This window comes from Balaenoptera borealis (assembly GCF_965194805.1).
Source record: "Balaenoptera borealis genome assembly, chromosome: 13".
In the NCBI taxonomy this organism is placed as follows: Eukaryota; Metazoa; Chordata; class Mammalia; order Artiodactyla; family Balaenopteridae; genus Balaenoptera; species Balaenoptera borealis.
Window position 1 is genome coordinate 95,500,982 of NC_138870.1, and position 26,267 is coordinate 95,527,248.

Consider the following 26,267-nt stretch of genomic DNA (forward strand, 5'->3'; position numbering starts at 1 on the left):
TTATTGTGGACCCACTGAGGGCCCTCTCTTAAAGTCTTCCAGAAACTTCCGTGGCTCCAGGCTGAAGGCAAAAGTCCTCCTAAAGGTCAAGGCCCTATGAGGCCTGGCCCAGCCGCCCACTCCAGACCCTCCCTCCTGCGTTCCTCCCAAGGCAGCTCTCCACTCTGCCGCAGTGGCTCTCCCGTCTCTTGTCTGACCCTGTGATGGTGTCTGCCCCTCCCACATCGCCCGGCCGGTGAGCACAGGGTGTTCTCCGCTGCAGCTCCAGCCCCCCGCACAGTGAGCCTGGCAATGCTGTGGGCTGAACGAACACCTCTCAAGTCAAGACAGCAAACCCACGGGGCTGCATCAGTGCCAACAGGGAACCCGGCAGACCCGGTGAAGGCCTCACCACTCTTTTTTGTCTGCATGCAGACACAGCCCCCACTCAACAGGATGACGAGGTAAATGTCATCAGACCCATTTCTCAAGTGAGAAAACGAGGTTCAGAAAGACAAAGTGGGCTCCTGGGTCACCACTAGTAAGTGGTGGGGCCAGGATCAACCCCTGCTGCCTGGGCCTGAGCGCCAGACACTAACTACACGCCAGACCTTAGTGAGGTTTTACATTAACTCATTCAACCCTCTCCACAGCCCTGGGAGACGGGCATGATTATATACCCATTTGAGAGATGAAGAAACTGAGGCCCAGAGCAGTGAAGCTACTCACCCAAGGGCACACAGCTAGGAAGTGGAAGAGCCTGGGACACACCAAGTTGTGGCCGTGGAGCTAGTCTGTTCCTCCAGCTCTACTCAAATCTCCCCAGGCCTCCGCTGCCAGAGCTGTCCTGGGTGAGAAGCCCATTGTGGCTCCCTCACCAGCCCCAGCTCCATGGCAGCAAGGACTTGAGCTACGCCCTTCCCTTTCGAGCCCCGGATCCCTCATCTGGAAGAGGGTGACAAGACAACCCAGGTGTCCCTTCATCAGCGGCACATGATCCACATGCCTAAGGGCCTACAACACACCAGGCCCTGAGCTGGCAAAACCAGTCTCTGGCCCGCAGGGGATCACCAGGGGGTGGGGGACCCCGGGTGGGAAGGGGCAGGGGCCTCATTCAGGGTTCAGGGGCAACAGGGTGCAAGTGCCTGCCTGCTGTCACCAAGAGCACCACAAAGCCCACAGGAGGCCAGAAGAGAAGCTGATGGTTAACTGGGAGGGCTCAGGACCTCTGAGGGCCTGCTGCCACCCAAGGGGGTCAGGGATCCCCGAAGCGGCTGCACCCTGCCAACTAGACATTCCACATCTAATGAGCACCTGCTGTGTGCCTGGACCAGGATGGCACACAGTGGAAGAAACAAAGATGGGCAAGGAAGTCACGGGCCAGTAGGGGACCCACTGGCAAAGGGAGACCCAGCACCCATGCCCTGGGGATTTCTGCTATTTAAGGAAACCCTCCTGCAAATTAGTTTGTAAAACAGAGAACCAGCCTCTAATTTCTCTTATGAAGAATCTGAATTTTTACAGATTAGGGTTGCTCAAAGTGGGGTAACACTCGTGGATTTCCAGGTGCTTCCTCACTGCACTCCCAGTGTGAGCGCTGAGGGTTTTGGGACCACAGCCAGGGTCCGCTCTCCGCCCCAGTCCCCAACTTAGGGGCCTGCACGCAGAAGGTTCTCAGTAATTCTGGCCAAGCAAACTGTTAGTGCATAATTTCCGGACCCCAGTATAAAAGCTACTGCGTGGGGGGACCCCCCAGGGTCACCTCCCTCCTCTACTTTCAGACCCTCTGGGGTACTTGAGAGAAGGTCTGAGCTGGCAGCCCCCTCAGCACGTCTGGGCCTCTGACATGTAACAGGTGAGGAACCTGAGTTCAGAGAGGTAAGAGTCTTGCCCAAGACTCACAACCATATCCTTTCTCCTTCCAGGCCACCGCTTCCTGCTCCGGCCCCCCAAATGCTGCTGCCCCTCCAGGCTCTGTCCTCAACCCACCTAAGTGTGCCTCCTCTTCCAGGGTGGCCTCAGGCATGCCCTTGGTTGCCCAGATCCTGGGCCTTTGCTTGCCGGATGCCTCCACAGGGGCCCTCAGAGGCCCCAGGCTCCGCCGGCCCAGGTCATCTTCTCACCCAAGCCCACTCCTGCCCACATCTCCTCTTGGTCAAGGTCACCACCACCCTGTCTGCTTGCCCAGACCACAGATCCCACCTTCATCCTCAACTCCTCCCGCTCCTGCAGGAAGAGGATGATGAGACCAGCCACCAAGTCCACCACTTCGTCCTCAAAACATCTCCCGTTTGTCCTCTGCTCCCCACCTCGCGAGGACCGGCCCCCGTCATCACTCGCCCGGTTGCCCGTCATGGCCTCCGTCTCCTCCAGCCCCTCCACAGAGCGGCCAGAGGGAGTCTTGCACAGGGCAGCCCTGATGCCTCCTCTCCTGCTGAAAATCTTTCTGCGGGTTCCCTGCAGCCCAAGGACAGAAGCTAAGCTCCTTCCTGGCATGCAAAGCTTCTGTGAAGTGGGTCCATACCTTCCCCACCTTCTACCCCAGCCACGTGGCCCTCCTCAGGTTCCCTGCCCACCCACCCCAACTGACATACGTCCTTCCTTCTCCCTGCCACTTGCCACCAGCACTGTGAACCCCTACCAGCTTCAGCTCAGGAATCACCTCTTCCAGGAAGCCTGCCCTGAACCCTAGGCCTGGCTTCATCATTCCACAGCACCCCCCAGGCTCACCAGCTCCAAGTGGTGTCCCCCTAACAGTCACCATTTTCCCTCCTGAAGGCCAAGATGGCACCACGTGTCCCTCTGTGCCCCCAGTACCAACAAGAGGCCTGGCACAGAGGAGGTGCCTGGGGCATAGGGAATTGAGAAAGCACAAGAACCACACGGCCCCCAGGCATGTCATCCCCAGCTGGCCTCTGCCCCCACCCACCTGCCCACCTCCCCACTCGCTGAGTGGGCCCATTACTACTACTGATGACAACAGGGCCTCCCAGCTCCTTATCATTAATAATACGACCACTAGGGCATTGACCAGTGCTGAGGTTCCCATGTCCACCCTGACCTCAGCCCTCTCAGGGCAGTGTGGTCAGGCAGGGGCGGAGGAACACGGGAAGGGAGGGAATGTGAACAGAGCCCCTACTGGGAGCCTCACCTGGGCCAGGAGGCTGACGTAGCTGAACTTGAAGGAGGCCCAGAAGCTCTTATCTGGGCACATGGGGCCTCTGTTTACAGATGAGGAGACTGAGGCTCCGAGGGCAAGCAGCTGATCTGGGGCCTCACGGCCAGTGGCAGCCGAGTTAGGGATCAGAACCTGACTCCTGCCTACTCTCCTCTCACCTGATCCAGGAGCTTTCGAAGCCGAAGGAGGGGAGCGATTTTTCACCCAGTGTCCAGGGCTGTTACAGGCATTCCAGGAGGCCACAGGCACTGAGGACAGAGCATCAAGACCAGGGTCCCAAACAACCTGGATTCAGACCCTTGCTCTGTACCCCTCCCAGCTGTGTGGCCTCAGGCAGGCTGAAGAGCTTCTCTGAGCCGATTCCTCATCTGTCACCAGGGATGGGAGGCTGCCCTGCGGGCCTGCTGTGAATGTTAAATGAGACTGAAATGACCACAGCCAATAACTACAGAGCATCTCCCAGGCTGGGCAGCAGGTGGATTAACTCCCCTAAGCCTTGCAATGACCCCACAAGAGTCAGGTTCTAACAATATCCCCATTTTACAGACAACGAAATGAAGGCACAAAGGACCTACCAGAAGCCTTGCAGCTGTACATGTGGAGCTGGGAGTGCAGCCCTGGGCAGAGAATGATCGCCCCGGGGCGGGGGGTGGGGGTCCTCAATAATGATATTCCTTTCTTTCGGACTCAGACCTTCCCATTTAATCCTTCAAAGGCATCCTGAATAGACCGGCCTCTCCCACCTCCACTGCAGCCACCTGCTGTGTCCTCCCTCCCACCCCCACAGAGCCGAACCCTCTCGCCATCTCCAGCCCGGATCAAATGCCACCTCTTCCACTGAGCCTTCCCTGAGCTCTGCCACACTCCCTCCACTCCATGCCAGCCGGTAAAGCTCCCCGGACCAGATGGGTGCAGCAGTCTCCTAAGGAGACGCCCGGACGACCCTGCCTCTGCCCAGCCTCTGCACAGCTGCTGGAGGAAACTTCCCGAAGCAGGCTCGTGGGGCACGGCTCTGCTTGGAAGCCTCCGGTGCCTCCCTAGTCCTTATCCTGCATTCAAGATCGGGCTTGGCCCTGTCTCTGCAAATCTGCCCTCCAACACACCTCCTGTAATGAGGGTACAGTCAGAACAAACAGTGCCCCACTCTGCACACACATGCCCCTCCCACCACCCTGCCCTGGGCCACCCTGTTCTGTGACTCCTCCCTTATTTGTGTCTCTCCCTCGACCCCTCTTCTACCACCACCAGCCTCCCACCCCTCAACCCGATCCCAGAACACAGAACCTCCGAGAACTCCCCTCCCCAGTTCCTCAGCTCTTCCCACTCCCTCGGTCCTGGACGGCATCATGTGCAACCCTGTTTCTAAAGCTCCGGCGTGAGCCCTGCTGCTGGAAGACGCACAGCCTGGACTCCTTCCCCTGGCCTGCAGGGAGCTCACAGGCCTTGCCCTCCTCCCCAGACTCCTGCATCCTCCTTCCCCACTCTCAGGTCCTAGTGTGGGAGCGTCTCACCCTTCTCACCCAATACCTCTGGCCTTTCCCCTTGAAATTCCCACAACCTGGTATGCCCCACCCCCACCTCCTGAATGCTACTCCTCAGACTCAAAGCTGCCTCCTACAGGAAGCCCTCCAGCCCACCCAGGCATCAGTCAGCCTACTCTGCCTTCCCCTTGGCTGTGGGATCCCTGAAGGTGGGGACTGTTCTCATTCATCCCCAATCCCCCAGAGCCCTGCACGATGCGCGGCCCACACCAGAGGCCCACACCAGATGCTTGAGAACTGTCTGCCAAAAAAACACGCTGCTTCCCTCCTGAGCCTTCCCAGAGCTCCTGGCAGCAGAGGGAACAAGTTCATTAGCCAAGTGCGACTAATGTGAATCGACCCGCTTCTCCCCACCTCCACTGGCCTCCAGCTGCACACTTGAACTACTGCAATGGCCATCACCTTCCTCCCTGCTGACACGCTCACCTGCCTGCTGACTCCCATCATGTCTGAATAAAATCCACAGCCCTCCCTGACTTCACGTCTTCACCTCTCTCCTCACTCACGTGCTCCAGCCCCACGAAAGGCCACCTTGCTCCTCTTGGGTGAATGAAAGAATGAGGATTTGAAGCTTCCTGATCCTTGACCCTCACTGTGTCTGCCTTTTGAATGCAGCCTCTAAGCCCCTGGAGGGCAGGACCCTGTCTTACTCCTTTTAAGAATCTCCATACCCAGCACAGAGAAGGAGTTCAAAAGTTTCCATGAAAAAAACAAATGAATGAGTGCTGGGTTCAAATCCTGACGTTCCTGCCTGGGCCTCTGTTTCCCCATCTGTAATCACAGACCAGGGTCCTTGCCTTGCCTTCTTCACAGGGCGGGGGGCGGGAGGGGGAAACGTGGGGATCAAAAGGTAGAGATCAAATGAAGGCAGCAGCCTGAAAGTGTTTTAAAACCACAAATCACTACACACCTGGAAGGGACTTTTCATTCCAAAGCAGTGAAAACAAGGCTGAGGTTAAGTATTTCACCCACTCATTCATTTAGTACCATTTCTCAAGCCCTGGGGCAGGAGCAGGGCCTCGCAGTGACCAAGACACAGGTGGCTCAGCCCTGAGGAAGTTCACAGCTCAAAGGTAGTAGTGCAGACCAGTTATTTGGGGGAGAAAGTGGGGGAGCCGTGGGGCTTCAAGAAAAGGTGGTCAAGGCCCACTAGGGGTGTCCGGGAAGGCCTCCTAGAGAAAGGATCAGCCAGCTCTCAGTTCATCCATCTCCACCGGAAACAAAGGGACCCAAAGAGCCATGTCAACTAGAAAAGGGGGCAGACCACCCCCACAAGCCAATGTCATCTCAGACGAGCATGTACTACTACTGTCCCCATTTCACAGATGAGGAAACTGAGGCCCAGAGAGCTAAAGTTGGGTCCCCCAGCTCTTGGGCAGCAAAGCTGGTGGTCTCTGGGCCTCCTGCACCTTCTGCAGCCCCTGGAGAGGCTGGAAACCGTATCTAGAACATTCAGCCTCTGAACGAAGGGCCAAGCCGCTCTGATGGCATCCAGGTCAGCTGCTCCCAAACACAGCAAGGACAGCCACAGATGCAGAAGGCTAGTGCCAGGCACACAGTAGGCCATCAGGAAACAGCTGGATCTGAAGAAATCACAGAAAATAGCCAAAACAAATCCTCCTTACCCGGGAGCAGCTTCCTGTGGGCTGAGGGTCAGCTGCCCTGGGAGGCTGGTGAGGTTCCAGGTACAACACTGGGCCCAGGGAACCCTGCCTTTAATGCATGCAAATGAACGGCATAAATTTCTGCTTACTTAACTTCACAAATGTTAACAAGCTCATAAAAAATAAGTTATTCTTTCTCAGCTCCACGACACCTTTCATTTGTTTAATTCTGTTTTTCCTCCCTCTCCCAGCCTCCTGTGAGAGAAACAAAAAGCCACAGATTTGGGTGCTTCTGTGCCAAGTGGGTCTGCCCTCCGCCCCCGCCACTCTGCCCCCATGAGGCCGGAGGGGAAAACCCCCAATAAGAAATCCAAAGTCCCAGGGCGGGCCTTGCTCCCTCCCCCACAGCTGTGTGACCTTGGCTCTGACTTAACCTCTCTGGTTTAACTGGCTCATCCACAAAGTAGGAATTGCACTTGAGCTCTGCAGCCCTCCGGGTCTGTTGGTGTGAGGATCAAACATCGTAATCCGAGTGAAGTGTTGAGTTTGCTCCTGGCACAGAGCAAGCCCTCAATAAATGTTAGCCCTTGTTCTTATGTAAAGAAGAGTTAAATATCCCCCTCCCAGTTAATCCATTTGTAGAGTTTGCCTTCTGGGGCAAGCTGGCAGCTCCAAATGCAGCCCACAGATCACTTCTGTTGGCAGTCTCAGTATTGATACAAATCCGAGTTTGATGCCATTAGGCAGAGCCTGAGCGCTGGCGTTTACCACGGCCCCACCTCACCCTATTGCTTTCCTCTGCCTGGATGCACACTTTTCGTGACCTGGCCCTGAGGGCATCTGAGTTTGCCACCCCTAGTTTACGCCTCTCAAAAGCTTTTAGGGACTTCCCTGGTGGTGCAGTGGTTAAGAATCCGCCTGCCAGAACACTCTATGACATAAATCACAGCAAGATCCTTTTTGACCCACCTCCTAGAGTAATGGAAATAAAAACAAAACTAAACAAATGGGACCTAATGAAACTTAAAAGCTTTTGCACAGCAAAGGAAACCATAAACAAGATGAAAAGACAGCCCTCAGAATGGGAGAAAATATTTGCAAACGAAGCAACTGACAAAGGATTAATCTCCAAAATATACAAGCAGCTCATGCAGCTCAGTATCAAAAAAACAAACAACCCAATCCAAAAATGGGCAGAAGACCTAAATAGACATTTCTCCAAAGAAGACTTATAGATGGCCAACAAACACATGAAAAGATGCGCAACATCACTAATCATTAGAGAAATGCAAATCAAAACCACAATGAGGTATCACCTCACACAGGTCAGAATGGCCATCATCAAAAAATCTACAAACAATAAATGCTGGAGAAGGTGTGGAGAAAAGGGAACCCTCTTGCACTGTTGGTGGGAATGTAAATTGATACAGCCACTATGGAGAACAGTATGGAGGGTCCTTGAAAAACTAAAACTAGAACTATCATATGACCCAGCAATCCCACTACTGGGCATATACCCTGAGAAAACCATGATTCAAAAAGATACATCTACCACATTGCATTGCAGCAATGTTCATTGCAGCACTATTTGCAATAGCCAGGACATGGAAGCAACCTAAATGTCCATCAACAGATGAAAGGATAAAGAAGATGTGGCATACATATACAATGGAATATCACTCAGCCATAAAAAGGAACGAAACTGAGTTATTTGTAGTGAGGTGGATGGACCCAGAGTCTGTCATACAGAGTGAAGCAAGTCAGAAAGAGAAAAACAAATACCGTATGCTAACGCATATATATGGAATCTAGAAAAATGGTACTGATGAACCTAGTGGTAGGGCACGAATAAAGATGGAGACTTTGAAAACAGACTTGAGGACACAGTGGGGAAGGGGAGGCTGAGGCATAGTGAAAGAGTAGCACTAACATACATACACTACCAAAGGTAAAATAGATAGCTAGTGGGAAGCAGCCACATAGCACAGGGAGATCAGCTTGGTGCTTTCTGACCACCTAGAGGGGTGGGATAGTGAGGGTGGGAGGGAGGCTCAAGAGAGAGGGGATATGGGGATATGTATGTGCTTATAGCTGATTCACTTTGCTGTATGGCAGAAACTAACACAACATTGTGAAGCAATTATACTCCAATAAAGATGAAAAAAAATAAAAGAATCTGCCTGCCAATGCAGGGGACATGGGTTCAATCCCTGGTCCAGGAAGATCCCACATGCCGCGGAGCAACTAATCCCATGCCACAACTACTGAAGCCCGTGCACCTAGAACCCATGCTCCGCAACAAGAGAAGCCACCGCAGTGAGAAGCACGTGCACGGCAACGAAGAGTAGCCCCCGCTCGCCGCAACTAAAGCCTGCGCGCAGCAACAAAGACCCAACGCAGCCAAAATAAATAAATAAATTAACTAATTAAATTTTTTTTTAAAAAAAAACCCTTTTACAACGGGTGTTATCATTGATTGCATCATTAGGCCCAGCTCACAGATGAGGAAACTGAGGCTCAGGAGGGGCAGCAACTTACCCACAGTGCCTGAGAGAGGGGCTGTGGAGCCAAGGAGAGTTCCATCACTAGTCCTGGCCATTTTCTCTCCAGAGCCCCTGCCCCACCATGCCAGCTTGAGAGACACCTGCCTGGTACACAGAGGAGCAAATGGCCCATTAGACAGATGATGGGAGACCCAGCACTCAGCCTCCACAGGCTTAGGACCAGGTGGGAGGCTGAGCAGGAGCCAGGGCCTGCCCTGGGCCTCGTCCCAGCTCACTGCTGAGCTTGCCAAGCCCGGCAGAGCCCAGCACGGGGGACTCCAAAAGATGGGGGCTGGGGGTGCGAGCTGGCATTTTCCTTTCGGGTTCCCTCTATATCCTCCACCTTGACTGCACTGCCAGGAATGGCCCTGGCCAGACACTGAAACGCGTCTGCCCACACTGGCCCCCTTCTGCTAGGACAAAGCCTAAAAAGCCATGACCCCAATCTGCTTCAGTCAGAGTTACCACCAGCTACACCCCCATGATCTCCCATTTCACAGAAGAGAAAACTGAGGCCCAGGCAGGAGAAGCACATTCCCTACGGTTACAACAAAGGAAGACTCAAGCCCTGGCTTTCAAAGACCTGGCTTGTGCTACCCTCCAGCCAGCACCAGCCAGCAAGATCCAGAAAACAGGGCCACGCTAGAAAGGTCAGCCCCTGAAGCACCAGCTACAACTGCCACCACCACCCCACCCCCCGCCGGCCTTGATTTCCCCATCTGCAATGCCATACGGCTGAGCCTGACATGGTGAGCTGGTCCTAGAGAGAAGACTGGTAGGGCTGGGAGCCTCAATGACCCAACAATGTGGCCATGGTCGCGAGCCTCAACTTCCCCGAGAGGAAGGTGGGACTACTGTCCCCTGTGCTCCCCACAGCCCCTCTCACAGGGCACCCCCTGGCCTGTGGCCAGCAGTGGCACAGAAGCAACCCGGTGGTTAGCACAGACTAAACACCATGCAAGGGGCTTTCCACGGCTCCCTAGGTGGGTGCTCTTATGCCCATTTTTCAGATAAGGAATTGGAAGCACAGAGATGCTAAGTAACTTGCTCAGGGTCACCCAGGAAGAGACAGAGTCGGGTGAACTGGTGGACAGACCAACAGACCACGATGGAGAACACGACCCTGGTTGCTGGTGTCCAGTCAGAGGGGTGCAGGCTCAGAGGATGAGAGGAAGGTCGAGATGGAGGAGGAGGAACTGAGTCAGAACTTGTGGCCAGGGGAGGCGACCCCATAACTGCCGTCAACTGCAGCTGTAACGGTTCCCGTCACTGGACACCTGCTCCTGCAGCCCTGCACACCCACTGCTGGTCTCAATGGTATCGCCAGTTCAGGCCACTTTCATTCTTCTCTCACACATCTCTCAAATCCCCCCGTGGTGCCCCTCCCCAGGTAAGTCGAGTCATAGCATGGTTCCCAGTGGTTCAGGGCCTTGCCCACGCTCCCACCAAGCCAAGAGTGGCTGAGTGGGTTCTTGAACCCAGTTCTTAGATATCCCTACCCTCTCCGTCCTCGACTTTGGAAGAGTCTCCAAGGACACCAGGGTACCACCAGCTGCTGGTGGGGGAGAGGGTGGGGCCAAAGCCTTGAGGGGTGGGGCCAAGAGAGGCAGGGGCGGGGCCTGGCAGGCAGGGGGCGGGCTGGACAGAGAAGACTGGATCCCAGTTGCCCAGGCAACAGGATTAATTAATTCCAAATCTGGCTCCATCTGTGCCTTGGCTGGATGGGTGGTTTGGGCTCGCGGGTGCTTGTTTTGAAGGAAGGGGAGAGAAGCTGGAGGAGCCGGGGAGGCTGTGATCTCGGGGGCTAGCGAGGCACTGACACCCCCCCTAACGTTCACATGTAGCATCTCCACCCCCTACAGGAAGAGACAGGCTCCGGCCTCCAGAGACAATCTCGGACCTCCTCTCCCAAGGAGGCAGCAGCTCATCCCAGCCCAAACACCGCCTGGCTCAGACAGCAGACAGCAGAGCCTGCAGTGTGCGCACACGTGCACACACACACGCGTACAGATGGGGGAGAACACGGGCTCCATGGCGAGCGACTTGGGTTCAGATGCCAGCTTAGCTTTTTGAGTCTCAGCTTCCCCATCTGCAAAATGAGCAACACTGCTCCCCTCAAAGGGTTCTTAGGAGAATTAGAAGGCTGTCCCCAGTGCAGGGGCACCTGAGGGGTCTCATCTATCCTGGGGTCAAGGAACGCTTTGCTGAGGGTGATCCTGGTGATCAAACTGCCTACGCAGTACCCAGAAGATAGCACTTTTGAGAAACTGGAACGAGGCCAGGAGACGGGATAATGGCATGTGAGAGGGACAGGGAGAGGGAGCCCAGAGGCAGGAGCCCCGTGGCTGGGCCAAGTCCAGCAGGTCCCAGAAGCCAGGCTGATTCTGATTGGTACAATTACCAATCAAGTACCATAACTATACAACGCTGCAATTCTATGGCCTCCTCACTTAAAAAGCCAGAATCACCTGTATCATAAATAACCCAATCTCCTGGATTTCAGCCCCAGGACAACGGGGAGCAGTGACATGCTAGGGAGCCCAGGACAACAGAAGGTGCAGAATGAATTGGAGGGGGTGAGAGCTGGCCTTTGAGGCGGCTGCTGCAATGGTCCAGGCTCTCGATGGTGACTCAATGCAGGTGAGGGCAGCGGGGTGGACAGGTGATGGGACAAGAACAGGACTTGGTGACCTACAGGATGAAGATGGGAGACCAGGGGTGGAGTTCAGGGATGACTTCCAGGTCCAGGTGGGCGGCCGAATGAAGGTAGTGCCCACCCTGGAACAGGGAACCTCAGAGAAGGAGCAAATGGGCTGATATGCAGGAGGAGAGAGGAAGAGTCCTGCACTGGACAAGTTGAGATTTCAGGGCCAGAGGGACACCCCAAAAGACATGTCCAGTCATCAGGTGGCCACACCCAATGCCCAACAGCCAGAGGCAGGGCACAGTGGAGGATGGAGACTTAGGCATCCCCTGCACACGGCTGATAAGAGGAGCCAGGGAAGTGGAGGATCAGGCCAGGAGGATCACCCCTGAGGGACGGACGTAGCTGGGAGCAGATGCTTGTGCTCAGGAGCCTGCCGCACGGCTGCACTTGGACCCTGACCACCTGGGTTCAAATCCCGGCCCCTTCACCTCACCAGCTGTGAGATCCTGGGTAAGTCATTTCACCTCTCTGAGCCTCAACTTTCCCATCTGTAAAATGGAAATAAAAGTAATGCCTACCCCACAGGATATTATGAGGAGGGCCATCCCCCTGGACCCCTCGGCTAAGCCCCAGAGACACAGGATCTCCAGGAACCGGCCCTTGCAGGAAGGGTGAAGGCCACTAACCTTTGTTGAGCACCTGCCATGTGCCAGGCACCACACAGGGGTTATACACCACATGGAGTGGCAGTCAAGGAGGAAGGGCCTGGAGTCAGATGGCTCCCGGCTAAATCCTGGGTCCCCTACTTACTAACCGGGACTGGGGCAGGCTCCTTACCTCCCAGATCCTTGGCTTCTGTGAATGTGAAATGGGGTAATAAGGGTGTCTACCCACAGCTCCCGGGATTGCTGTGAGCATGAAATATGAAAACATGTACAGCATTTGTCACCTGCCTGGCACACAGCAAGCACTAAACAAATCATCACTGTTGCCATTATTATAGCTGTTGTTATTCCTCCTCCCAACAACCTGAGAAGGTGGATGGACTGATCCCCACGTAACCGACGAGAAGGACAAGGCCTCAACAACCCTAGTGTCCAGGACCTGGCCTGGCCACCATCTGGTCACAGGTTCCCCTTTCCCCCAGCCCAAATGGCTCCCTCAGCCCAGGGCAGGGCCACGGGAGACCGCCGGGGTCTGAACCCTGCCCTAGCCATTCCGACCTTAGTCACCTTGCCTCTCTGAGCCTTAGATTCCTCCCCTAAGAAATGAGGGTCCCATACCTGCACCATCGTCTGAGGACTGAGCAAGGCAATACGCAAACGGCATCCAGCCCAGGGAATGCACGTAGCAGGTGCTCAATAAATGACAGCAGTTATGACTAGTGACTGGATGTGAAGACCTGAAGGAATGAACGAATGCAGACGAGCGCTCACAGTGGCGTCCCAGGTGTGATGTCCTCCCCAAGCCATGCAACCACACCCCCCAGAGGGCTGCAGCCTGGGGACCTGCCCGCAGGCACGCCTGTCCTGGCATTCCTCCACCAGGCCGCCCCCCACCTGCGTGCCCCCCACCCCTGCCATCCCCTGAAGCGAGCACACAGCCACGCATGCCCCCACCCAGCCCTGGGACCAACCCGGCAGCCTCTCCCCCTCCCCCACTCCACATCAGCTCAGTTAGGGAAACTGGGGAGTGAGGAAAACAAAGACTTAACTTCTGAGCTAATCAGCCTGCCTCATACTAATTACCATCCTCCCGTGCATTATGGCAGACTTCCTGGGGGAGGCGGAGGGGAGCCTGGTCCCCAGGAATGACACCCCTTCCCCTAAAGCCTGAGACAGCCCCGTGATGGGGGCGGGGATCAGGCTTGGGCAGGTGGGCTGTCAAGGTGGGACTGGGTGGGCGTGGCCAGAAGAAGGGGACACAGAGAATCCACTGGGCATAGAGCAGGGAATGTACCTGGGGCGGGGGGGGGGGGGGGATTCACTTGCGCAGGTTGCACCCTCCCAGGTCCCCCTTCCAGGACCCCTGCCCCTTCCTGGGGGCACCCTCAGGCTGTGGGGGATGCCCCAGAGCAGTTGCCTCAATAGGTGTCCAGCCCACGGCCTTGGCAGAGAGATGGACAGATGGACACTTTTAAGCTAGAAAACTGAGCAATGATCAGCGTGAAGCTTCTGAATCATGGCATAGAGTGTGTGCATTTGTGTTTGTGTGTACGTGTGTCTGTGTGTGTTGCATATGTTCACAAATGCACAGAGGGCTCAGGGCTGGGAGCCAGGAGGCCTGGCTTCAGTGCCCGGCTCGGTCCTGGGCAGCTCTCCACCCCTCTGAAATTCAGACTTTCCCATGACTGAGTCGGAGGGGATGTTTCCTAAGGTCGCTTATTCCTCAACCAATGCTTATTGAGCACCTACTGTGTACACACCAGGCTCTGTGCTGGGGACACAGGTTCAGCTGTGAACGGACAGACAAGGTCCCTGTCCTCACGGCTTCCACTGTGGTGGACGAGCCAGGAAGTCGCACGTAAGCCGGTCAACAGACCAGCAAAAATGCCCTGCAGGGCATGGACCCTGCAGGATGTGGGCCAGTGTAGCCGGGACAGGGCCACTGTAGGCAAGGTTGTTGCTGCATTTCTTAGAAAAGGCCCCACCCACCAATGAAATTTCAGATAATCTGAACTCACTGTGGGTCCCAGTACAAATCCCTTCCCCACTCTGGGCCTCAGTGTCCCATTTGCAACAACGAGGGAGCAGGGTGAGATGGTATCCAAGGTTCATCCCAGCCCTCACACGCAAGGCTGCTCAGTTGCTTCTCCACTGTGGGTGTGTCTGCGTGTGTCCCAGCCCCGAGCCCGGCTGCACAGCGGACGCACCAGATGGACAGGTGTCCCCAGTGATGGGAGGGGCTGGCAGTACCTCCCTTCAGAGTCACCCTCTCCTAATCACAGGCTCCCAGGGGCACACACTGCCCTCTGCTGGCATGGGGCACCCCTTAAGCTGCCTCCCTCTCACCCTGTCATGGGGCCATCACAGCTGCCCACCACATGCTGAGTGCCCCGCACACCATATTGCACGAAATTCTTACAACAGTCCTGCCGGGCAGGTACTGTTACCCTGTTTTACACATGGGGAGACTGAGGCTCAGCTAGGTCAAGTGACTTAGTAAGTGACAAGCTAGGGACTCAAATCTGGCCTGATCCCAAGCTGCCACACCTACTGTGTGCCAAGACCACCTTCCTGGACCACTGTCAAGGCTCAGACCAGGGGACCAGGCTGGCCCAGGCCCGGCCCAAGCACCACCCTTCACAGACGACCACGGGCATGCAACACAGCAAGGTGGTTGGGACAGCCCAGGGAGCCAGATGGCCCAGGTTCAAATCCCGGTCACATCACTGACTCGCTGTGTGGCTGTGGGCAGGATCCTTAACCTCTCAGCGCCTTGGTTTCCCCACCTGTAAAATGGGGATAATGATATTTTGTTGGATTGTTGTGAGGATTTAATTTCTGTAAAGTTCTTAGAACAGTGCCTGGCACCTGGTAAGTGTTATACAGATGTTGTTAAATAGAAGGAATAAATGACTCCCTTTGATTCTACGGGCCGCCTGAGAACTGGGTCCCGCAGAGGGTTAGGGGTAGAGCTGACACTCAAACCCTGAGCCCAGGTCTCTCCCGACAGCACCGAGGTGCCTCCACCTCAAGCGAGAGAACGAAGAAGTCCTGGGACTGACCAGACTCAGGCCCCAGGGAGTGAGAGTGCAGGCTGGGGGCCAGGCCTCCGGACCCTGCCCCAGCCTCCTGTACCTCCTCCTTCTGTGGTTGTCACTCACCCCCCCTCCCCCACCCCCAGCTCCAGAAGGCATCGGGCACTCTTGTGCCACTCAGGGGCCCTGGGCAGCCAGGTGATGAAGCAGCTCCCCTTGGCACCGATGGCCCAAGGCCCACTGGTCCTGGGACCCAGAAAGTGGGGATGGCACGGGGCAGCAGGGCCCGCCAGCACTGCTACAGCCATCCCGGTCTCCGGCATCCTGCTCCAGGGACAGCCGGGGGCTTCCCGGCCCAGGCCCCCCACACCCCACCCCTCCCCAGGTCCCAGTGAGTCCCACAGGCAGGAATCCCATCCAGAATGGGGGTCCCGCCTAAAACCCTCAGCCCAGACGTCCACACTCAGCCCCGGCAGCAGACGCCCACAAACAAGCCCACCCCTGTCACAGGGCGGCCCATCTGGGTCAGAGGCGTGGGGTGAGGATTTGAAGTCGTGCACTACTGGTGAAAGTGGAAAAACTGTGACCAACCCAGCCATCCACAGCACAGACACAGCCGTGCGAGGAGACCCCAGGCCGAGGTGGATGAGGATGGGCCCCGTTGTGCCCTGAGGGGAGGTGCCTGGAGCGCGGAGTCAGGGCCTCCTGGGTAGAGGCCGTGAAGCAAATCCCATGGGGAAGAAAACATGGCGTACAGGTGTCCGCCGGTGCCCAGAAACATGAGGAAGGGCCCCCAGTGACAGGGAAGGGCCCCCAGTGACAGGGAAGGGCCCCCAGTGACAGGGAAGGCCAGCAGCCTGTCCCTCTCTATTTCACACACAGAGAGCATGTGTCAGGCCCCTAGTTAGAAGGGGGATGCACACCCTCCAACACACAACAAACACACAAAACCACCCGGGGCACGTGTGCTCACACCCATGCACGCCCAGCTTTAGTCCATCCCCCTCCCTCCGGTGGCAAACAGACAGGGCCAGGCTGTTTGCGCGAGTGGCACAGGCCAGAGGGTGGGCAGAAGGAGACAGAGAGAGAGACAGAGGCAGAGCTAAGAAAGCTCAGCCCAGGCCCTGGGTGACCCTGTCCAGACAGAGCCACTTCAGCCTGGCCCAGGGGCCGTGGAACGTGAGAGTGCCTAAGCTAGAAGCTACCAGAACACATTCTACTTTCAGCCCAGCCAGTCAGGGCAGGATGACCCTGGGCCAGGACCTCTCTGGGCATCAGCCTGTCAGTGAGCACAGGAGTGGGTGCAGACCCTGCTGGCTGGGACTCTCCAGTGCTCTGGGGTCCTGATTCCTCATCAAAGTCCAGCTCCCGGACTTCCCTGGTGGCACAGTGGTTAAGAATCTGCCTGCCAACGCAGGGGACACGGGTTCGATCCCTGGTCTGGGAAGATCCCACATGCCGCGGAGCAACTAAGCCCGTGCGCCACAACTACTGAGCCTGCGCTCTAGAGCACACAACCACTGAGCCTGTGCTCTACAGCCCGCGAGCCACAACTACTGAGCCCATGTGCCACAACGACTGAGCCCACGTGCCACAACTACTGAGCCCGCATGCCCAGAGCCCGTGCTCCGCAACAAGAGAAGCCACCGCAATGAGAAGCCCACACACCGCAACTAAGAGGCACCCCAGCTCACTGCACCTAGAGAAAGCCCGCACGCAGCAACAAAGACCCCATGCAGCCAAAAATAAAATAAAATAAATTAATTAATAATAATAATTTAAAAAGCCCAACTCCCAACCCTCCCCGGGTCCCTCAGCATCTGCAGCTTCCCTGGAAGCCCAGATGGTCCCCGAGGACAACCCCCACCCCAAGCTCCCTCCTGAATCCAGGACAGAGCTTCTGGGTCAGCTGCCATCTCAACCAAGCTGGGAACTCCGTCTCCAAAGCCCCTTCCCTGCCAGCAACCTCAGCACCAAATCAGAGAGGGGAAGAGCAGGGCAGTTACAGGAGACAGTAGGTACCAACACGCATCTGTACAGAAGGGGCAGATGGATGCTGCCTTCCTGTATCCTCTCACTTAATCCTCATGAAGGCCCTTGATCCCATTTTATAGATGAAGACACTGAGGTTCAGAAAATGATTTGCTCAGAGCCAGGCAGCAAGGGGATGAATGAGCTGGGATGGAACCCACGCTGCCTTCTCCGAAATTCATTGGCTCTTTCCACAGCATCTTGTTCAGCAGGCACTGGGGAGAGTGGGAAGAGCCACGGTGGCAGACACCCCCACATTTCCTGGCCCAGCACCCCAGGCTTTGGGATTCCGTAAGCCACAGCCTGTCCTCAACAGCCTAAAAGGTGGTGGCTGGAATGGCCGTGAAGCCCTGCCTGCCTGCTCCCACCACCAGAAGCAGAGTCAGCATTTATTGAGCACTCACTGTATGCCAGGTGCAGTGCCAAGCACTTTATAGTTTCCACATTATGAGGTGGGTACTATTTTTATTCCCATTCTACAGATGAGGATACTGAGGCACTTGTTATGGGCAGAATCAGGAGTTGACCCTAGGCCTGGGCCCACATGCTTGACCACTGTGTCACTCCCTTTTATAGCCCCAGGAGTTTCTCTGCTCTGACCTGCTGTCCCCAAGCCAGCACCCCAGAGTGTCTGGCAGAGGCAGGAAAGGCCTTGCTCCCCCAGGCTCTGCCTAGCTCCAGGGCCCCTGAGCCACCATCGTCTGGGGTACCTGTTGTGCTTTGCTGACCCCTCTCTGTGGTCTGTCTCCTGCTAGGATGCTCGGGGTCCTTGGCTGGCCCCAACTCAACCCTTGAGGGCCAGAGAGAGTGAGGAACTTGGCAGGGTCACACAGCAAGTTGGAGGCAAGAAGGAGCTCTTGTCTCCACCTCACAGCTCAGCCCAGAGTCTGCCCTCCCTCCTATGCCGGTAAAGATTGAAGCTGGGTTAGTTGAGCTGTGACCCCAGGTGGAGGCAGGGGGTGGGGGAATGGGCTTTCGTCAGCTTCTGGAACTCCTCAGGCCTTACTCACCATGCAGCCCCCAATAGCCCTGTGGGCCTACTGTCTACAGGTTCTCCTCCCTCCAAGCCTATCTCATCCCATCCCCTCCAGGTGCCCAGCAGTGTCCCCATTTCACAAATGAGCAAACTGAGATTCAGGTGCACATGACCACTCAGAATCAGGATCTAACCCACCGGGCCTTGCTTCCAACCACAGAACAGGCCCTCCTGTAGGCGCTGCCTTGAATCCAACCCCTTCCCAGTCCTCAGGGACTGCCTCTTCCAGGAAGGCTTCCCAGAACTCGGGGAGACTCCACTCAGTGGGATCATCCTCTCCTCCTGCACTCAGAAAGCAGATGGAGCCCAGAACACCCACAGTGCCTCCGCCCTCAGACTGGGGCTCCTGGGAGTCGAGGCTCTATCTCCCCTCAGACTGGGCACTCCCTGGAGTCAGGGCTGTGTCTCCCTCCAACAAGGATCCTGATGGCTCGGTCTCTCCCCACCTCCCCTAACACCTGGGGCTCCCTCAGGACAGAGCGACATGCTCTCCTTCCTTCAGACCAGGAGTCATGAGAGTGGGACTCCCACACCCCTCCTGCCGCACCTCCATCCACACAGCCCCCGGCCCAAGACTCTGCCCCAGGCAGGACCCCAGGCCATGCCCCAGCCCCCTCCTCTCACTCCCTCCTGGCCCTCCTCCAGGCCTGGCCCGTACCAGGCAGGCTACCCCCGCCCCAGCCCTGTCCATGAATCCCACCTCTGTTGGGCACCACAGACCCCCCTTTCTCCTCCCCAAACAAATGGGGTCTTGAGTGAGACACTGGGATAACCGCACACAAGGCCAGATCTATTCCCGGGGCTAGTGAGGCTGCCAGCAGTTGGCGTGGGGGGAGCCAGGCTGGTGGGAGCGGTCTGCCCATCCGCAACCCCTCAAGGTCCAGCCTCTGAAACCGGGGCCACTCTAAGCTCCATCCTGAGGGGGCTGAGACCAATAGCTCACTCCCTGGGTAACCCCAGAGCAGACCCATCCCGGGCACCTCCATCACTCTCTCCCCTCTTCCGAGACAAAGCAGACAGGAGCCTCCGAGCCTAGGTCCAAATCCCTGCTCTGTGCCCCATGGAGAATTTCCCCAAGCCTGAGTCTGGTCATTTGTAAAATGGGCATAACGACTATACTCTGCAGGGGCTGCTGTGACTGTGAAAGGGGATACAAATAGGAATGGCTCTGGTGCATAGTAGGTGCTCAATTAAAACCTTCTCTCTCCTCTCTGATCTTCTCTCTTTCTTTAAGGGAGGTGGGGGTGGGGTAGGACAAGAGAGCCCAGGCTGCTAGGGCAGAAAATGGCCTGTCCCAAGCACTTAAAATATCCCCTGTTCAGAAGTCAAAATCTCAAATCCCTCAGGGCCGGCAGTGAGGCCCCCAGGACCAGGGTGATTCAGCAGACACTGTTCTTTCCACCCTGGGGAGGGGGACTTGAAGCCAAGGCTGCAAATCAAAGGTCAAAGCCCACTGCCTCCCAGAAGCCAGCCCAGATCAGCCAAAATAGTATCCCCATTTTACAGACATGTAAACTGAGACACAGAGCGGTTAAGTAATTTGCCTAAGGCCACACAGGTGGTGAGCAGCTGAACTGATTCAAGATAGTATCCCTATTTTATAGACATGTAAACTGAGACACAGCATGGTTTAATTTGCCTAAGGCCACACAGGTAGTGAGCAGCTGAACTGATTTCTTTTGACAATTCTGGCTGCTAACAAAAGGTTTTCCTTCAGGCAGGACCCTTCCCTACTTAATAGCCTTTCTGTGATTCTGCCTCTGTGTTCAGAGTAAAGCCTAAACTCTCTAACCTAAAATGCAAAGCTCCCCAGCAAGGCGGTGTAGCGCAGCAGGAAAAGCACTTGACCCGGAATCAGCCCAATCTGGTGTCAAATGCCAGGTATGCCACCTACTTCCAGCTGCATGTTCACAGGCAGTTTACCAGGCTTCCCTAGAGCCACTTTCCTCATGTGTAAAATGGAAATGATGAGAAGACTTCCCAGGGTAGCTGGCGGGGTTAGCCCACGCCTTCACCACATATTTATTGAGCATTTACTATGTGCCAGACCCCATTCAAGGCCCTTAGGATGGAACAGGGAACAAGACGGAAAAAGCTCCTGCCTTCACAGAGCTGATACTCTAAGCTCTCACGGTAGGAGGGTGGATAATGAAGAAGTAAATAAACAAAATAGCATAGGTTGTGGTAGGGGCTAGAAGGAAACAAAGAGAGAGGGAAGAACGAGAGCAATGAACAGTGTGGTCAGGGAGGGCCTCCCTGAGGAGGTGACAATGAGACAGAACAGGAGACAGCCATGTACGCCACAAGCCTGGGGAGCAGCAACAGGCACAGAAGCAACGGCCACTCCTGTAGAAGGAACAGCAAGTGCAAAGGCTGGGGAATTCAATGACACCTGGAGCGTGTGGGAAAATGCCTGGCCTCTTCCACTTACCTGAATTCATTTAAAGTACCCCTTGCTCTTGGGACTTCCCTGGTGGCGCAGTGGTTAAGAATCCGCTTGCCAATGCAGGGGACACGGGTTTGAGCCCTGGTCTGGGAAGATCCCACATGCCACGGAGCAGCTAAGCCCATGAGCCACAACTACTGAGCCTGCGCTCTAGAGCCCGCGAGCCATGACTACTGAAGCCCGTGCACCTAGAGCCCATGCTCCGCAACAAGAGAAGCCACCGCAATGAGAAGCCCGCGCACCACAACGAAGAGTATGCCCGCTCACCACAACTAGAGAAAGCCTGCGCACAGCAACGAAGACCCAATGCAGCCAAAAATAAATTAATTAGTTAATTTTTTAAAATTTACAAATAAAATTAAAATCTAACTTAAAAAAAAATATATATATATATATATAAAATTTATAAAACAAAGTAACCCTTGTTCCATTATTATTCCTCCCATTTTGCAGGTGGGGAAACTGAGGCTCCCAAGATCCCACAACCCATAAAGGGCAACATTAGGACGTGAACCTGGGTCTTGTAATCCCAAACTCTGTGCTCCTGCCAGCCTTCTGTGGTCTCACTGTATTTAGAGCGCTCAGAACCTCCTTCTCTCTATCCCAAGACAGCTCTGTTAGAAAGTCTCTTGTGATGAACTGAGGTCTGTGCCTGGTTGGTCCCACTTCTGCCATTTGGGACCACTCAGGACCACTCTCTCTCTCCTCTTACCCAAGTCAGCCAGAAAGGTGAGAAGGCTGACAGGTTAGAGAGAGCAGCTGCTGCTGCAGGAAACACCTCCCCAGGCACCAAGCCCAGTGCTTTAACTTCATTCCCCTGCCTCACATTGGCAAGGTGAGGTAGGGATTCTTATCATACCCGTTATACAGATGAAGAAACTGAGGTCCAGGGACTTCCCTTGGTGGTCCAGTGGTTAAGAATCCATCTTGCAATGCAGGGGACACCGGTTCGATCCCTGGTCACGGAACTAAGATCCCACATGCTGCGGGGCAACTAAGCCTGTGTGCCACAATTAGAGAGCCCTCGCACCGCAACTAATGACCCTGCGCGCCACAACTAGAGAGAAGCCTGTGCGCTACAACGAAGAGCTCACGTGCTGCACTGAAAACTCTTGGGTGCCGCAGCTAAGACCCAATGCAGCCAAAAAATAAATGATTAAATATATATATATATATATTTTTTTTTTTTTTTAATTATTAAAAAAAAGGAAAAAAAAGAAACTGAGGTCCAGAAAGGTAGAGAAACATGCCTAGGGCCATCCACCTAGACAGTGGCAGAGGCAGGATCTGAACTCAGATCTCTGTCACTCAAAAGACATCCTGCTTGTCACTCCCCAAACCCCTAAAAAGTCCCTCTTTGGATATCCTTTTCAGTCCCTTGCCTGGCTTGTCCCCTGGTGGTGCCAAGCTTGACAGAACAGACTTCCCCTGATACTCCCAGGGTACCACCAGCCAGGGCTGGCTGAGCTGGCAGAACACTGGGCCCTTGGGAGGAAGCCAGGAGGCTGGGGGCTCAGGCACAGCTCAGGGGACAAGGCCCACATGATTAAAGTGCACACCCAGGCCCCTGGAGCAAGCAGGCAGGGAGCACCGGACAGGAAGCCAGCCACACCTGGTTCCGTCCTGGCTCCCCGACCAAGGTGCTGCATGACCCTCCTCCTCTCCAAGCCCCGCCTCCTGCTTCCTTGATGTCAGGTCAATACCTCCGCTGCTCAGTGAACACAGGAAAGGACAAAATGAGGCAGATCTCTGGTGAGAAGGCACCTTGTCCACCCCAGACATGTCAGAAAATCATTTTTTAAAGAAATTACAATGATGGTGGTGGTTACCGCTTACTGAGAGTCTACTAGGTGCCAGGAACCAGAGCATCCAGATATTATCCCAAGTGACAGCAACCTCGAGAGGCATGTGCATCATCTCCATTTTACAGAAGGGGAAACTGAGGCACAGAGTCATACAGCTGTGACAGAGCCAGGATTCAAACTCGGAACTCTGTGCTCTTCCACGCTGCCTCCTACTGTTACTAAAATGAAATGAATACCTGGGGACTGAGGGAAGAGAGACAACTCTGAATGGCGGGAGGCGGGGTGGGGGGGGCCGGAATCCTGGGGGAGGAGTTAGGCCTGGTGAGTTGAATATCTGGGGAGGCAGGCACCCAGGGTCAAATCCCAGGCCCAGCACGTGCATGCTGTGTGACCTTGGGCAAGTCACTTCCCCTATCTGATACCTCAAAGGCAGGCATCAATGCCAGGCTTCCCAGAGCTCAGCAAACACAAAGGATGGGGACGAAGTCATTTGGGGACAAGGAGGGAACATGCGTCCAGATGGGGGACTAGTATGCTCCAAGTGCCCGAGGAGGGAGAGGGCTCAAGGAACAGAGGCAGGAGAGCTTGGCCACGAAGTGGGAGGGAAGGACGGGCCACAGTGGGAGGAGGGATGCCAGTGGTGCAGCAGGGGCCCCAGTCTGGCCTGGACAGGGCAGGATGCGCAACGTAAGTGGGGAGCACAGCTCAGACCCACCCAGTGTGCCTCACTGCCCCCACCAAAGAACCCTGCTTCAGCCTGTGCCAGCAATACCAAGTCCACAGCAGCAGCCCCTCCCCCATCACCCCCCCACCCCATCCTCCATGGAGTACCCACCACAAGCCCCCTCCAGAGCACCCATCACCAGCCCTTCCCCAGGGAACCCCAACACCTTGGCAGCCACGGCCCCTCCACACGGGGACCACCACATCTTAGAAACGGCATCTCCCTCTCCTTAGCAACCACCAACAGCAAGCCCAGACAGCCAGCCTCCTCCCTCTGTCTCCTCCTCTCTCCATGGAGACCACAATGCCACAGAGGCGGCTCCCTCGCCACAGCAACCACGTCACTCAGCGCCCCGCCTGGACAACAGCTCCCTCCACGTGGCCACCACCAACACAGCCACGGTGACAGTGACAGCCTCGGCCTCTCCTCTCCAGGGCAGCCACCAGCCCCAGCCGGGACAGCTCCTGCCGGCGGCCTGCCTGCGGCCTCCTAGTGTCACACTGCTCCCCTGCCTCCTCCCAAATTCAATGACACTGGATCAGGCCTGGTATTGGCTCTGCCGGCGCGTCCCCTGCTCCCAGCTCACTCCCGGCCCCTCCGTCTGTCCCTCTCTATGTGGAAAGGCCCCCACCCGAGACAGAAGAGGCCATGTTCTCCCAGGCCATCCCCTGGAGGCTGGTCCCGCCACCCCCAGCTGGGGCACAGATGCCCCCTGCCCTGCTGGGGTGCAGGCAGGCCAGGCTCAGGCTCTCAGCCGGGCAAAGGGGCAGGAGTGGGTTCTCTGAGCCAACAGGGGCTGCCTCCCCACCCTCCCCAGTGGATCTGTTCCAGCCCCCCAAAGGCCCACCACGGCCAGCTGCCTCACAGGCCCTGTGGAAGGGAAGCTGGGGGGGAGCAGAGTTGGGGTACCGGCAGCTGGGGGCAGGGGTGAGGCAGGGCAGGAAGGGACAAACGAGGCAGAGGCTGGGCTACATCACGGGTTTTCAAGACCAGGTCACGTGAGCCGTGCTCACAACAGCCACACACTCGCACACCGTCAGAAGAACCCTGTCCTTACCAGATCTCTGCGGGCAGAGGGAGCCCCTCTGGCCAGCGAAGCTCTGTGCCTGGCCTGGTCTCAGCAGTGGCGGCAGCAATGGAGTCTCAGGTCCTGGCCCAGCTCGGGGCGGCAGCAGCTCCTCACCCAAGTCCTCTCCTTCTGCGAGAAGGAGGCGAGGGGGAGAAAGGGGAGGGAGGGAGAGGAGAGGAGGAGAGGGAGGGGGACAGCAGGACGGAGGGAGGAGGGAAAAATGCTGAAGTCTTGAAGGGTACACTCACTTCTTTCTTAGGTTTCCCATGGTAACCGAATATACCACAAATGAATATCAGTGTGAGCGAGAAGAGGGAGGCAGAGGAAGGGGAGGAATGGAGGGAGATGAGAGCAGAGAGATGGAGACAGAAAGATGATGGGGCAGGAAAGAGGGAAGGGAAGGGCCTCAAGACGCAGATGGAGGGTTGGGGACTCCCCACCCTACCCCACAGGGTTCTCGGGTGAGGAGAGGGGAGGAGCCAGGGGCCGCAGGGCTTCTTCCAATCCCTCCTCGGCCCCTGGGCAGGAGGTGCAAGCAACAGATGGAGAGATTTTCTGGGAGCTAAAGGGCCCCCACTCCCACCCACCTCATCCCATCCCGTGTTCTTCACCCCCTGCTGGGCCTCTCAGCCTGGATGGTCCTCCTAAGTGACTGTCCCAGCCCCACACCTCACTCCCGGTCACAGACACACACCCAGGTGGGGATGGCCACACACACCCTCACGCTGGCCTGATGCCCGGCACCCACGTACACCCCTCCAACCACGCCGCCCTCCTCTTGGTCACCCCAACACCCGCTCGGCCCACTCCCTCCTACAGCTGGGCCCCATCCCCTCTGCTGCAGGGAACAAGCACCCCTCTCCCACCCCAGCACATCTCTTATTCAGAACTTTGCAAGGACTGGCACCCACCCCTGGGGCCCCCCGCCTGTGCGCCACCAGGTGTAATACCTCTGCCCCACCGCCCGCCATACGTGCTCACACACCCTTAGAGCAACGTACCTGCCTGACCTCCACGTGCACAGACACACAGACTCCCAGACTGACGTGCCTCGGCCGAATCTGCCCTCCGTCTGTGCGCACACGTGCACACGCACACACTCATTCCCTTCCCGCGGAGGCCCCTCTCTCTGTCTGGCCCCGCACCCCATCAGCCCAGATGGTACTCTTGGCCCTCCCCCGCAGGCAGGGGCTCACACCTCGGCCCCCTCGACATTGCCATTCACAAACATATGTATACCCACTGAGTGCTGGCAGCCAGCGGCAGCGACAAAACAGAAACACACTCTCGGCCCCCCCCCAACCCGCCCCCCATCACGCCATACCTCAAATCCACCACCCACACGCAGAGGCAGAGGAGGAGGAAGCAGCCAGCTTGCTCCAGGTCCAGGTCCGGAGGGACACCCTCCCCCTAGCTACCCGGCTCACACTTGACCCTGAGCCCAGTGGCAGCAGGGATGGGATGCACCCCAGGCTGCACACTATATGCCCCCCCCACACACACACCAGCAGCCACAGGGCACACCCAGACGGCAACCAACACACCAGAATTTCACACTCCCTCCGACACACATGTGCACACAGACTCAGATGCGCTGTACCCAGCTGCCCACAGAACCCAGACACAGGGGTGTCTGCCCCAACTTGCAGACCAGCACATGTGCCAACATGCCTGGGCACACTGCACAGACACATGTCAACACACCCACAGAAACACACCGGCGCCCACTCACTGGGGACGGTCCCCCAACACACACACACACACACACACACACACAGTTTTCACCATACACACCCAGACAAACATGCCCACGGGCACAGGGGTCCCTGAAAAGACTCACAGGCCAACACATACATGTCCCAAGCTAGCTCCCAAAGCGGGTACGGCTCCGGCTCCGGACACACATGGCCACGCCTGCACATCCGCCCAGCTCTCCCAGGGCAGTTCACGGCGGCGCCCCGCCC

General features: G+C 56.4%; 1 protein-coding gene across 10 annotated transcripts in view; it reads right to left on the bottom strand.

Annotated features, from left to right (window-relative positions):
- ELFN2 (extracellular leucine rich repeat and fibronectin type III domain containing 2) overlaps window positions 1-26,267 on the bottom strand; it is a 57,793-nt gene that overhangs the window by 24,541 nt on the left and 6,985 nt on the right. For 2 of the 10 annotated variants that reach the window (XM_082350286.1, XM_082350278.1), the window contains exons 1-2: window positions 26,144-26,212; window positions 24,292-24,432 (exon numbers count right to left, since the gene is read on the bottom strand). The exons of 2 other annotated variants lie outside the window; for them this stretch is intronic. The gene's annotated coding sequence lies outside the window, so the exon portion shown is untranslated. Of the gene's footprint in view, window positions 1-24,291; window positions 24,433-25,304; window positions 25,586-26,143; window positions 26,219-26,267 lie in introns of those variants that run through there. 6 more of the 10 variants (XM_082350282.1, XM_082350284.1, XM_082350283.1 and 3 more) reach the window with 5 other exon arrangements.